At 33.9% G+C, this 13,540-nt stretch overlaps 1 protein-coding gene and 1 long non-coding RNA gene across 3 annotated transcripts in view; one reads left to right on the forward strand and one right to left on the reverse strand.

Annotated features, from left to right (window-relative positions):
* NALF1 (NALCN channel auxiliary factor 1) overlaps positions 1 to 13,540 on the forward strand; it is a 518,224-nt gene that overhangs the window by 161,463 nt on the left and 343,221 nt on the right. The window lies entirely within an intron of this gene.
* Positions 1 to 13,540, reverse strand: part of LOC308188473 — a 56,001-nt gene that overhangs the window by 22,570 nt on the left and 19,891 nt on the right. For both annotated transcript variants that reach the window (XR_013945515.1, XR_013945516.1), the window contains one exon: positions 1 to 9,051. This exon is cut by the window's left edge and continues 22,570 nt beyond it. This is a non-coding gene — a long non-coding RNA (uncharacterized lncRNA). The remainder of the gene's footprint in view (positions 9,052 to 13,540) is intronic.

The following is a 13,540-nucleotide window of genomic DNA, read 5'->3' on the forward strand; positions in this document are numbered from 1 at the left end:
CTCTCTTTTTTGAAAATACTTTTCTCTTTTGTGATTGCTACCATCATTTCAGTCATTTATTTCCACTCATTTTCTCTTACATATCTCTTCTTGAACAGAAAATTATACTTTTCAAAAATTCTTGTGACTGGTTATGATCCATTAGTAAATATTTTCTCCCTTTCCATTCTCTTCTCCAGAAAATTATAGCATTCATTTATCCATTCCCTTGCTGGAACCTGTGGACACTAATCTTCACACCATTTGTGATGAGAGAAAAAAAGTTAATAAATAAAACTTACAAGACAAAAAAAAATAATCCATGTATGTTAGCAAAGCATGATATTTTTATTTCCTTACAGGACTATTCATGATGTTGTATAATAATTTAAGCTTATCATAACAATGGTAGCTTTGAAAATTTGTAGTATTTTGCTTTGTCCACAGTGAATTCTGATGTTGCAGATTTTTTTTTTTATTTTATTTTTTTACAGTATGGATACAGTGAGTGCAGAAGTGACAAATTGAATCATCTAGCTACTGCAGAAAGTCTATTTGAATTAATTTAGAGTTTTGCATGAACAAGATAGGAGAAGATTGTGGAATTGCTTTCATTTTCTTTACACATTGGCCATAAACTTTAAAAGAGCATGTGTATAAATGGAGCAAAAATAACACTTTGATACAGGAATAGTAGTCTTTACTCCATTTATACATGTACTGCATAAACAGCTTTTAAATATACCATTATAATATACAAGAGTCTATTTCCTCTGTGATATTCCTGTGAGAATATCACAGATATTCCTGTGAGAAGGAAAGACAATCAGCTGAAAGGTGCAGCTGAGAGAAAGTCTTGCTAATTATTGTGGGAAGAGGGTGTGAACCATGGTCTTACTGGTTAAAATAACCTTTAACACATGCTCTTCAGCATTTTGGCAGCAGTAGAAGAAATCATGTTAGATTTCCAGGGGTCTGGCAAGGTCATCAGTAGAGTTATGGACACCTGTACCTCTAGTCAGCTCCTCTCTCTCAGTTGCACGTGTTGTTTTGCACAGACTAGACCTCAGTCAGCATTCATTAGCACACCACATGCCATTACACAGTGTTGGTATACAAGCTGGAGAGGTCTTTCATAGAATGTCACTGTTTTTCTGACAGGCATTTTTTGCTGAAATTTGACTTGCATCCCTATTGAAATTAACTTTCAATGTATCGATAATGTATTGAATTGCTACCCCCTTAATCAGCTGAGGCACTGTCCACTGATGTCTAATAAAAAGCCTGTATTCCTAGCATGGAAAGTTGATTCTCCAAGCTCAGTTGTTGTGAATACAACTTGAAAAGAATAGCAGTTGTTTTTCTAAACTCTCTCCTCTGACCATAGTAATTTATGGAAGACGATTTAGGCAAGGTTTGCTCGTGATACTTTGGGGCAAATAGGACACCTAGCAGGAAGCCAGCATCATTTGCCATTTCATCATTCTATTGATAGTTTCTAGGATAACTAAATAAATATTCAAACTGTGCTTTACAGCTGTAGTCTGTGTACCTGTAATTTTCTGAATGTCCAATATAAGTGATGAATACACTATCCGAGACTGTTCCAGCTGAGAGGACGCTGTGTCAGAATTTAGTCAGTTTATGCTTGTGCAAATTTAGGTTATGGCAATGCCAGTGCAAACCAGCAAAAAACCTGCATAAGCACAGGTACTGATTTACCCTAGGAAAATAGTAGTTACCATATCATTGCTTTGAGTAATTGTAAGAATGGCATTTTAGACATATTATGTAAGAACAACTATATTGAGATATTGTTCTTTTTTATTATTATTATTTGCTCTTTCTATATCTATTCTAATACATGAGCACATTCCAATGCTGCAGTACTGCCATATTGTATCTTATTATATCATGTGCCAGGAGCAATAACATAAAATCTTTGTTTTTCCTACATGCTCCATTTAATCTCTAAAAGCAGGACGTAGCTCAATGGAGTGTGTATATACCAGCACTACACCAGTCCCATTCTGGAACTGCAACTGCTCTTGATCATAAATTTGTAAACCACAGCAATGCACAAGTGAGGCATATAGGTGAAAGCCATGGGAAGTTTAGTATCTAGTAAATTTAACAGTCATTTTGTGTAGCATTTGCTGTAAACCTCTTCCAGTTGATTATATATTAAAGCTACATGCTCTAGTCTTGTCTTGGCAACAGCTGAAAGAATAGGATATAAAGTGTTCAGAAGTTTATATTGCATTTCAGGAAGCTGATTCATTTCTTATTAGTTCTGGCCCAATGTGTGTGGGGGAGGAGGAAAAGGGGAGTATGCTTTTAGTTCTAAGAATATAAAATTAAAAAAAAAAAGTCAAACTATAAACATGGCATTTGAGTATAAATATAGACGGTCATATTTTCAACAACACTCTAACAGTAATTAGCACATTTTGAAAGTATATTATTTGCCTCCAGAAGGGGAAAATATGGCTTTACTGAAGCTGCATGTAAATAGTCTCAAGTGCAAGTTGACATGATTTTTCCAAACAAACAACAACAACAAAATAGAATAGACTAATACCCAATGGCAAAAAAAGTACCCAAAAGCTACTGTTGATGCATACATGTGCTTTGTACAAAGCTAAAAAATCCAGTGAAAAGGAACCCAAGACTAGGACCTATCTTGCCTAATTTTAGAGAAGTACCACGTAGTCAGCTAGACTCTCCTTATGCTCATTTCAGAGGAGCAAACATTTAGAAAGAGTAATTCATCACTTCCCAACATACATGTCTACATTACAGTTATCTCAAGATCAGTGAAATGTATCCACATCCAAATGACCTTCAGATTTATTTTTCCATGCACTGCTAACGTCTTCTGGTAACCCAAATGTGATTTTCTCCTTACAGCAATTCAGCTTTTCTGGACTTCGTACACCAGATTTATCAAACCAATCCCTATCTCAACCATCTTTCCTCCCATACAGTATCAGTGGAAGTTTCATATAGTGATGTGAATGCACAAGCAGGAAGGAGCTTGCAAAATGCAACACAGGACTTTTGTTATTTCTAACTTAGTAGAACAGGAAATATTTTTGGTCTATGGTACCTCTGGCTGAAGTAATATGTGGGTATCAGGTAGAAAACAGAATGTGCTTGTTAAATTATTTATTGTTTAAATTTTCTTAACCCCATGTCACATCCATAGTTTTAAATTACTGTACTTGTTTGTCTTCCAGTGCTTCTAAAATACTAAGCACTAGTTGTCACCACATATAAATCCCACATGCTTTTTATGTGTTGTCTCTCAAGCATATGAGGGCGCTTTCAGTAGTCTCCATGATAATATTATTGTTGCTCTTTAAAGCAGAAGTCCATCTGCAGTGAACACCCTGCATATGTTCATGTATGAATGTACTCAGTAAGTCATGAGAATGTACTCAGTAAGTCATCTAATAGCTTTGCTTTACAAAACAAAAAGAAAAACAAAACAAAACAAAATCAAGACACAAAAAAACCACTCCCCCATCTCTTGTTTTGTTCATTCTTGGTTGGCTTGGTAGGTGGGAGGACAGCACAAAGAATGGGAAATAACAGCAATAAAAATACCAGAGTAGAAAGGAAATGCTTCCATTTTTCCAATGTCATCAGGTTTGAGATAAAAATTAAGTACAGGCACTGCCTAATTGCTGCCTGTCATTTAGGTTTTTCAGTCTTATAGAAACAGTTTCTAACTTCCTAACTGCATGTGATCACTCTAATTCAAGCATTATTGAGCATTTACATCCAGTAATAAAATGTGGTCCTAGCAATCTCATAAAGAAAAGTTCCTTACCCTTTCCTAAAAACCTGGGATATATGAGTCATCATTTCTTTAGTTCATGAGAAACCACTGAAGGAAATAAGCTGAACGAGTCAATTTCCTACATTTCCTAGAACAAAATACAAAATTTCCTACAACAAAAATACGACACTTCCATACAGATTCCCATAAGGTTGCCTCATAAGATAAACTTCCAGGGTAGGTTTTCTGTGAAGCTATTAGATTCCAGGGCGCCTTACCAGTTTAAAAATGTGAGTCGACATTGATGAAGACACGGCAAAAAATGAAATGACTGATACCTAAAATCAGAAAATAGTTAGGCTCGTGTTGGGTGACAATAAATTACTAAAGCAATATCAAAAACAAAGATGAGAGGAGGGAAAAATGTACTCAGTAATCTCATCAGTATGAATGTATAAAGGAAAGAGATAAAGATTCCTCAAAGGAAGAAAGTGATGCTTTTGTCAAGAAAGTAGGCCATCTTGGAGGCCTCCTCTCAGATAGTTTTTGCATATACTTTTCTGTTATGAAACTTTTTTTTAACATTCAGCATCCAAGTAGTGCCGTTTACATTTATCAATGTTAACCAAATGGCAGAAAAATGTGTTTATATATTTATATATATATACACATATAATTTACTGAATATTCAGTCAATTTTTTAAAAACGTAAAAGTGTGACGTTATCAAGACAGCTAAAAAGAGTAAATCTTAAGGATGTCATTCAGTGAAAAATCAAATATGTAAACTTAAAGTAACTCCAGTAGTTTATGTATTACACACTGTGTGCCAGGTTACATACAGTTTTTAATTGGTAACAAATATGAAGAAACAAACAAACAAACAAACAAAAACCTACATTTACAGATTCAGGAAATGGGTTTTCAAAATACACTTTATTGCTTCGATTAATTTTGATTGCATGAGTCAAAAATTCTCTGCTTATTTTCAAAATGGGCACCATGGAGTGTGAGAAAGATAGCAGGGGAGTTTCAGAAAGAACTTGGAAAAAGAGCACAAACAGAAATCTGTTAAAAATAGTTGAGAAGAAGCCTTCCTGTTCCTGAAGATGATGTACTGTACTTTGTGTTATATAATACAAAGGAAAGTGATTATAGCAAATTGGTTGTAAAAACACAGACCAGTAACATTTTGTTCTTGTTTTGTTGTGGCATAAAGTGTGCTGTGGGCACCAGAGAGTTGAAAGGAAGTACATTGGGGGAGATCTCCAGGAAGGAATGGTTGAGATATGAGTTTCTGACCTGCTAAAGAAAGTGAAAAATGAGCAAACCTAAGAAAAAAAAAAAAAGAAGAAAAAAGTAAGATGCACAATGACAGAAGCAAGGATGACTAAAAACTAGTTAAGCCTCTTTCAGAAGGAAAGAAAAGAAGCAGGTTAGAATGATAATTCAAATCCACTTTTTTTTTTTTTCTTTCCTCCACATTCTGATTCCTCACATTACTAAGAGCGTTTCTTCTTCTCTTTTGATAGAAACTGTAGGAAGTAAAGTGTACGCTTCGTTTTTAGGATCTCTGTATTTGGTCATGGTCATGAAGTGACTATACACTGAAGTTGCTGAAAAAAAAGGAATTTTGTAAGCAATTGATGAGGTAGAAAATTAATTTTCATCTCCCCTATAACTGGTAAGAAAAATTGAGATTAATATTGGCTCATACTTTAGGGGAGAGAGTGACCTTAACAGAAAAATAATGTTGAAGCTTTAAAGAATAATAATGTTTTAAAGACTGCTGATTACACAGGTTCACATAGTGTTACACTTAATTTCCTAAAATCTGTCCTATCTGCATGAGAAAATGTGACAAATAAGATAGCGATGCAGTCCGTCATAACAGTAAAATGAAGAAAGACTCAGGAATTCCTTATTATAAAAACTCTGTTCAAGACCTTCAAAATCTACTGAAAAAGGTCTCTAAAACAGTAACCAAATATTTTATTCTCTTTTGACTTAAAGTCTTTAGTTGGTTGATAGGATATGGCTGTCTTTAATGTTTTTGTTCAGGACCAAGTTTCTTTTTAAGGTGCTTTATGATTTTTTTCCTCATCCTTTTCAAGGAGCTCTTTCCTTCTTTTCTTGAGTCTCAAAACAATTTCTTTTTAATTTTTACTACCTTTGTATTCTCTCTGGTGCTTACTATATTTCAACAGCAGGATTATGACAACGAACTGCTACACTTACGAAATCAAAATCAATTTTAAATAATTTTAAAAAATGTTTAATTGCTACAATGTGCAAAATTTAAAAACTTCTTGATTAATAAAGAAGACAAAATGTTTCATATTCATTAGCATGTTTCAAGTCAAGAATTTCTTTCAAATCAACTTTGTGACCTGCAGCAGAATGAATCAATGTAGGCTCACACATAACCCTTCATCTGAGGAGGGAATGCAGTGAAATATCACAGAAATTCAAAGCAACAGAAAAATGTGTAGATTTCTGGAATCTACATGTGCAATACATGTCTGGAAATAGTAGGCACATTGTGCCAAAATTACAAGAACATTTTTTCCTTAATTAAATTTCTTACTAGTTTTGTAGAAAAAAGAGAAATTTCCTGTTTATAGGCTGAAAACTTAAAAGTGTTTAAAAAAAATCCCTGTTTTTCCTCTTGAAAAGTAATGGAAAAAAATTCAAATTATGAAATTAATCCATTTATTCTTTAAAAAATAAAAGATACATATTATAATGTGTAGCCAAGGCTCTGTTAAATTTGAGAAGACAAAGAAAGAACAGAAACAAGAGTTGTTATAAGACATAAAAGAAAAATTGTTGGAATTTGGAAACAAACAAACAAAACGTATATTAACAGCTTTTTTGGACAACTTCTTATTTTAGGAAAAAGTTTATCCATCAAGGGACATAGGCTTCTTGTCTTAATAGCTCAAAGTTATTCAACTTTATACAAGGAAAAACTGTCAATAATAGGATTACTTTCTTAGGAAACAGATAAAAAAATCTGTTACAGGTCAATGAAATTATATTTATCATAATGAAATCGGATTATCTATATCAATTTTTTCATATATATATTCTATATATATATATATTCTTACATATATTCTTCCTATATATATTCTTATATATATATTCTATACAGGACTTTATTTATTTATTTATTTATTTATAATCTAGTCTGCCATGTACCCTCTTCAGTAGTTTCTACAGTTTCTTTAGCTGGCTAAAATAACAAGAGTAGTTAATCCATATATTAAGTGTCAACAGTTTAACAGTTTAATAAATAATGTGGGATTAGGAAGAAATATTCATATTCATATTCTCTCAAGCTTGTAGATTTATAAAGTTTTTCACATCTGTCCTTGGGCTGTATAGTTTTTCCTGCTGTCTGAAACTGGACATGAAAATTAAAAAGACATTTATCTGTTTATTTATTTATGGTTTTTTTCATTCGTTCATTCATTCATTCTCCTTTAGACATATGCAATAGCGTTCTACTATAAACAATATAATGACTTGACCTCATCATGCAAATATTGGTTCCTTGTGTAAATGTTGGTTCTTTTACATCTAGGTGGACCTGAAGGACAATATTTTACTTTTAGACATGTAATGTAGTTTTCACAAGGTATATAATGTTTAGAAGTCATTGGTGAAATGAACATTTTACAATTGTTTTGTACAGTAGTATTTTTAAAAAGCCAGATACATTTTAATGTGAAAAATTCAGGTAGACAAATTCAAAAAATTATGGGGCCTTTGATTTGTTTTCCCTATGTCATGAGAACTAACTCAATTTAGAACTACTTGTTCATATATATTTTAGTTAAATTCTATTTGGATTCATACAGGATAATTAAGTGTTGCATGTCAGAATCGTAAAAGAAACGTGTTATTATTATTATTATTAGAATTATTTCACAACATATCTTAAACACCTTCTCATCCTTAGTTTTATTTGGCATATTACTTTTATGACCATGAGAGAGACTGCTTGCTTTGATTCCTCATGAGACTGATTTCAAGCCATGTTGCTAGAAACCATTGCTCTGTTACAAAGTTCACTCATAGACAGCTGAGATAATATTGCCTTATTATGAACGTATACCATCACTGATAATATTAAAATGTGAGATAGAGAGAGAAAGAGAGCAGAACACAATATTGTGATGTTTCCCCACAAATCCATGCACAAAATCCCTGCTGCTCTAGCAATATTTTTACTTTGACATTTTTTTTGTACAGAGTAGAAAGTAAGAATCTAATGCATGTAAAGAAGGTCAAAAAGTGTGGTATTTTTACTGACTGAACTAAGCCAGTTAATTCAGAAGGTCCTGAGTTCACCTTTAAGGCTACAGTAGGCAGTGGATTTCATCCAGCTCACCTCTGTTGATTTGAAGCACTTGGGTTGGGGTTTTTAGTGTTAATATGTTTGAATGACATCAGCTAATTTGACAAGGACAAGAGGACTTAGGGAATACAAGCAGGTTTAGGAAACTCCTTTCTAAAGAAATATTGAGGAGAGCTTGTAACATTGTTTCACTGAAACAATCTATATACAGAATTTTTCCTAGAAGATCTGAGGGCCTTTTGAACAAGAAAACCATTAGCCGTAGAAAACAGAACCTAAGTAGTCTTGGAGCAAAGGAAACAAGTACTATTTTTGTGATAATACATCCAGCTGTATGATTTGTCTGTTGGCAGTGGTGGTTTCACCTATTTTCAGTAAGTGATGTTACATCACAGGAATACTATCTCAAAAAATACTATTGTTATTATTCAGGTCTTAGGGCAAAGTCTCTTGCTCTCTCTCTACAAGAACGAGAGGAAAAGAACACTACTGTATGCAAGAAAGCATTAAGAAGAATGGTTTCAGTGAGCAGCTGTTAACTGCATTACAAGTGGTAAATGTTAATAAAAGCATAAAAACTCAGAATATATAATAAAAGCCTACCCCAAGAGGCAGGCTTTTAAGTCAATCAGTATTTTGTTGTTCTATCTCCTGGAAGAACAGGGTATTGTTAGTAAATACACAATGAGTATTTACCACAAGTCTCTTGGTGTTCCTTGAAAGTTCTTAAAAAAGACAGTTATTAGTCATCAGATTTATCTCTTAAGCCATCTTCAGCATCTATCTTGGAGATGCTCTTTCCCCTTCCCTTTTCTCTGAAGTAGCCAGGCAGAGTGCACGATCCTGCTCCTTACTGGTGAAGACTTCTCCTGGCTTCAGAAGTAAGTTCAGTCTGTATCCAGCAAGCGGCATCTTTTATATATCTTTGTAAATAACAAATAAATAAAATAAATTTAAAAAGCTATTGGATTTTATTGTCTAAAAAAATTGTTATTTGTTTTAATTTACAGGACTCATCATCTGCCGATTCTGTATCTGTCAGCAGACATTCTCCTGTAAGCCACAGAGTCACGTGCTGTCACTAGAGAGTCGCTGGACACTAAGGCTGCTTGAGCAGTTTGAAAGAAAGCATGAGGCAACAGCTGTTCTTTATAAAGTTCAGTAAAGCACAGACAGCCTTGAAGCAGAAACCTCTATCTGATCTCAAGTTATTTTCCCGCTTCAGCATCCACCCATTTTATCTCAAGCAGAGGTGTATGTTACTTCCAGTTGTTTGAGACAAGCAGGTATTACACATAGATGCTTAGAGGATGTACACAAAGGAGAACATTCCCTGTCTGCCATAATGGACTTGAACTGATGAGAAAAGGGCACAAAAGTTCAACTTGCAGAACAGAAGAAAAGCCAGCTCTGGGCCCTGGAGCAAGTATGTGACTTTCTTCAATATTATACTCACATCTTGTTAACAAAAATAATCTCTGCAAGGAAATGCTGAAAGAATATTGGTGAGAATGGCACAAGATGAAGCTCTCCGATGAAAATCTCAGGTCAGTGAAGAAACAGTCAAACACAATGAGTTATCTTTCCAGTTAACTACATGTTTTGAAACTATGAATTGGGGGGTGGGGTCAGTGGTTTTAGCTAGTTTGGAAAAAGTTGAAAACAAAGGCTGTTTTTTATCTTGCATGTTCAAAAGGGAGCTATCATTTCTGTTGGTCAAATCCTAAGAGGACTGCTGAAAGTAGTTGATTCCTTGACAGAAAAATGATGTAATGAGGAACTCATGATCATGATCCATGTAATTTTGCACATTTTATTCTGATACTCCTTTTGTAATGTTATTTCAAAAAGCAAAATAAAAGTTTTCTTTTAATTATGACTTCTAAGAGTTTTTTTTTCTATTGACAAAACATAATCAGATAAAATACCATTTTCCATTCTTTCACTAATTCAATTTTTTCACTTGGTTGCTCTTGTGTCATGTTATACTTTCCACCTTTAACATCTGTGTTTAAACCACAATAAACATCAAATAGTACACAAAACCCACCAATCTCAGGCTAAACCATAATGAATCTATTGCAGTGGGGAGAGGGAGGGCATGTCGTTGTGGAGTTAAATAATTGCATAGGAAATATACGTGTAAATATATATATGGAGAGACAGGAAGAACTTTTGCATGTTGAGCAGTTGAGGAAGGAATAAGCAGAAAAGAAGATTCAGGAGGATTTTTCAGTATTACAATTATACTCTGACCTAATGTTCATACTTTTAGCCTAGTAATAAAGCTTTATAATCAAGAAGGTTACATGGTGGAAGTCCACTTGCAAGCTGCTTACTAGAATCTGAAAAACCATAATATTGCTGTTTGATTTAGTCAGTCTCAAATTTTGCATTGTATGACAGGAGATTCACATAGAGGAAATAAAAAATATTTTTGTGCTCTGAGGTGGGGTTTTCCTTTTTGTTTGTGTGTGTGTGTTTTTTTTTTTTAATTTTGTTTTGTTTTTTTTTCTCATGTTAGAGAACATAGGAATCTACTTTCATGCTAATATCAAAAAGTAATCAAACAATGTTTACAATCTTTAGAATTAAGGAAAAAATGTCTTGGATTAGGTTTATGTTTGTTAGCTAAAATTTTGGGTGGCATTTTTGTTTAAGCTAGCTACTTTTTATCTGACCCTCTCACATGTAGGACCTGATTGCAATTTGTGACTAGCACAAGATTTGGTGTTAATTAATTTTAAATGAGACTAAGCCAACTGCAGTTTCCTAGAAAAGTGTCTCCATGTGGTTTTGCAGAGGTCTTGTCAGCCCGGTTTAGGGCCAGCCATTCCTTTACTTCAACTGTGTGGTCTAGTAAACATGCTTTGTCTGTTCCTAGTGCACTTGGGAATTACAGCTAATTGTTCACACTCTCAGCTGAAGGCTTTCATTCAAAATAGACATTTGTTTCATGATTTATTTGTGAGCCATAACTTAATACTGCATTATTTAATGGGAATGAAAACATTTACATACCATATGTGGAAAATCATCGTTTTCTCTGGTTTAAGAAAAGGTTGCTTCTTTATTGCAGAGGCAAACATCCTTAACTCTTCATTTTTATTTATTTATTTATTTATTCATTTATTTATTTACAATGACCATATCATGAATACTACAAAGTCAGGTTTTAAGGTGGGTTATTTTCTTCTAGTTTTGTCTTTCTTCCCCTAGCAAAATATAAGTTTCTACTTCCACAATTTGCTTCTTTTTAGATAATTGTGCTCTTTAGACTTCACATTCTGGTTATCAGTAAAATATGGTATTATATACTGTTAAAAAAGGGCAGAGATCTCCCATAGTCTTTCTAAATTAACTCTGTACAAAGAGTCATTCACAGACAGTAGTCGAAATTTGTCTTTAATGGAGAGGAAGTCTGATTAAAACCAGCTAGTCTAAGGAATACCAGAAATTACACCTTCTACACCTATGGATAATTTTTAGTTGTAAATACTTGCCAGAAAATATCTGATAAACAAATTCCCTGATTTCTCCCCTAGCCAAAACAACAAAGGAAAGAAAAATGTTTTTCTGGGGACTTTTACCACAAACATTCATTTATCTTGGTATGTACAAATTACTAAAAATGATGTTGCTAAAACACAAAGAACCCAAGTATGAGAGCAATTTCCTAGCTAAAAATATTCCTAAAATTTCTTACGTCGTTTTTGTAAACAGCGACACTGAATTACTTTGAAGTCAGTAGATCCACAGAAAAGCTATGAGTTGGTTCTATAGATCTTTTTCACATTCCCTGGGGGAAAAAAGAAAATCCAAAGCATTGCACAAAGGAATACACAATAGGGTGATGGTGAGACAGAGTTAGAGTTCCTCAGCCTTTTTCAAGGTAGCATGTTAGTTCAATAAAATTTATTGAATTTCCCTGTGAATTTTTCATATTTCAGTGTGGGTTCATTTTTGTTTGCACAACAATAGTTCTGTTGCTGGGAATGTTGCATCAGGAGGTATTACGCTAAACTAGGAACAAAAAAGAATACTGCAAGGAAACATTATGTTGTGGGGAAAACATTTTGTTGGTGATGGTGTTTTTCTGTTTTGTTGTGGAGAATAGATTTACCTGATCTAATACATGTATGAAATCCTTATCTTTTCAACAACCCATCTGTTTTTATATGGCTTCTGAAAGTATCAAGAATGTTGAATAAATGAAAGCATTCTATAAATAGAGTTGCTTAGGTAGTGAATGGTGAATCCAAATATTGTCAAATTCCTAAGGGAAATAGGGTGCTAGATAGAAAATGTGTAATAATATTTAAACATCAGGCAAACACATTTCCTTGTTTTACATCTGTTTTCCACCAGATTTGACAGACTTACAATTATTCATGTTTCATGTGAGGAAGACCAGTGCATTTATGATTAAGCACACCTGGTTTTCCTCAAACAAGTAACCTGTTTTAAGTAAATGGAGCTGTTTTTAATAAAAGACGAGGAGGGATTGCACCCAAAGTGTGTGTTTAGGAAAGATCATATGAAGACATCAATACTTGTTACATACAAATGGCTCTTATTGGATCATCAGTCTTGAAAGTAATGCTAAAGAAAAAAAAAAAATGCTTGCTCCAAAACTGCTTTTCCTTGTAACTAATCTTTTATAGAAATAAATATTCTATGGAGCTAAATGAGGCTTTTGGTTTTTTTTAAGCATTAAAGGTTAAGTTGTCAAATTAGATATGTTTGATTATTTATGACAACATGGAGGTGGGGTAAAATTAAACATATTATCCTGAGATACTGATATGATCCACATATTTCTGAGATGGAATCTATTTTAATCACCTCATACATTCTAAAATATTTTTTGCACAATACAGAAGAATATTGGCTCCTTTTAATGAATCATTTACTTTTGATTGTTGTAGAATTGAAAATTCCTTATTAATGTGAGGAAGTTCAGTAGAAACTTGGATGAGTTATAAACAGATGAGTAGTGCTTGTATAGAGTTTATTTTCACTGCATGTCTTGTTCTTGCAGCAATAATATTGCAGTGTTTACATACGAGGGCCATCTGAAGTGACTACTGAGGATAAGGAAAATGCTGAGGTTCTTAATGACTTCTTTACATCTGTATTTACCAGCCAGACCACTTATCCTCAGAGTACTCAGCCTCCTGACTTGGAAGTCTGGGACGAGGCACAGGAGAAACCCCTCACAATTCATGTGGAAACAGAGACCTGCCGCTCTACCTGGACTGTCACAAGTCCATGGGGCCTGATGGGCTCTACTCGAGGGTGCTGAGGGAGTTGGCGGATGTGATTGCTGGGCTGTTTTCCATCATCTATCAGTGGTCATGGTCATCCAGAGAGGTCCCAGATGACTGGAGACTTGCTAATGTGATGCCCATC

Source organism: Anser brachyrhynchus, assembly GCF_964034855.1.
Source record: "Anser brachyrhynchus genome assembly, chromosome: 1".
Classification (NCBI taxonomy): Eukaryota; Metazoa; Chordata; class Aves; order Anseriformes; family Anatidae; genus Anser; species Anser brachyrhynchus.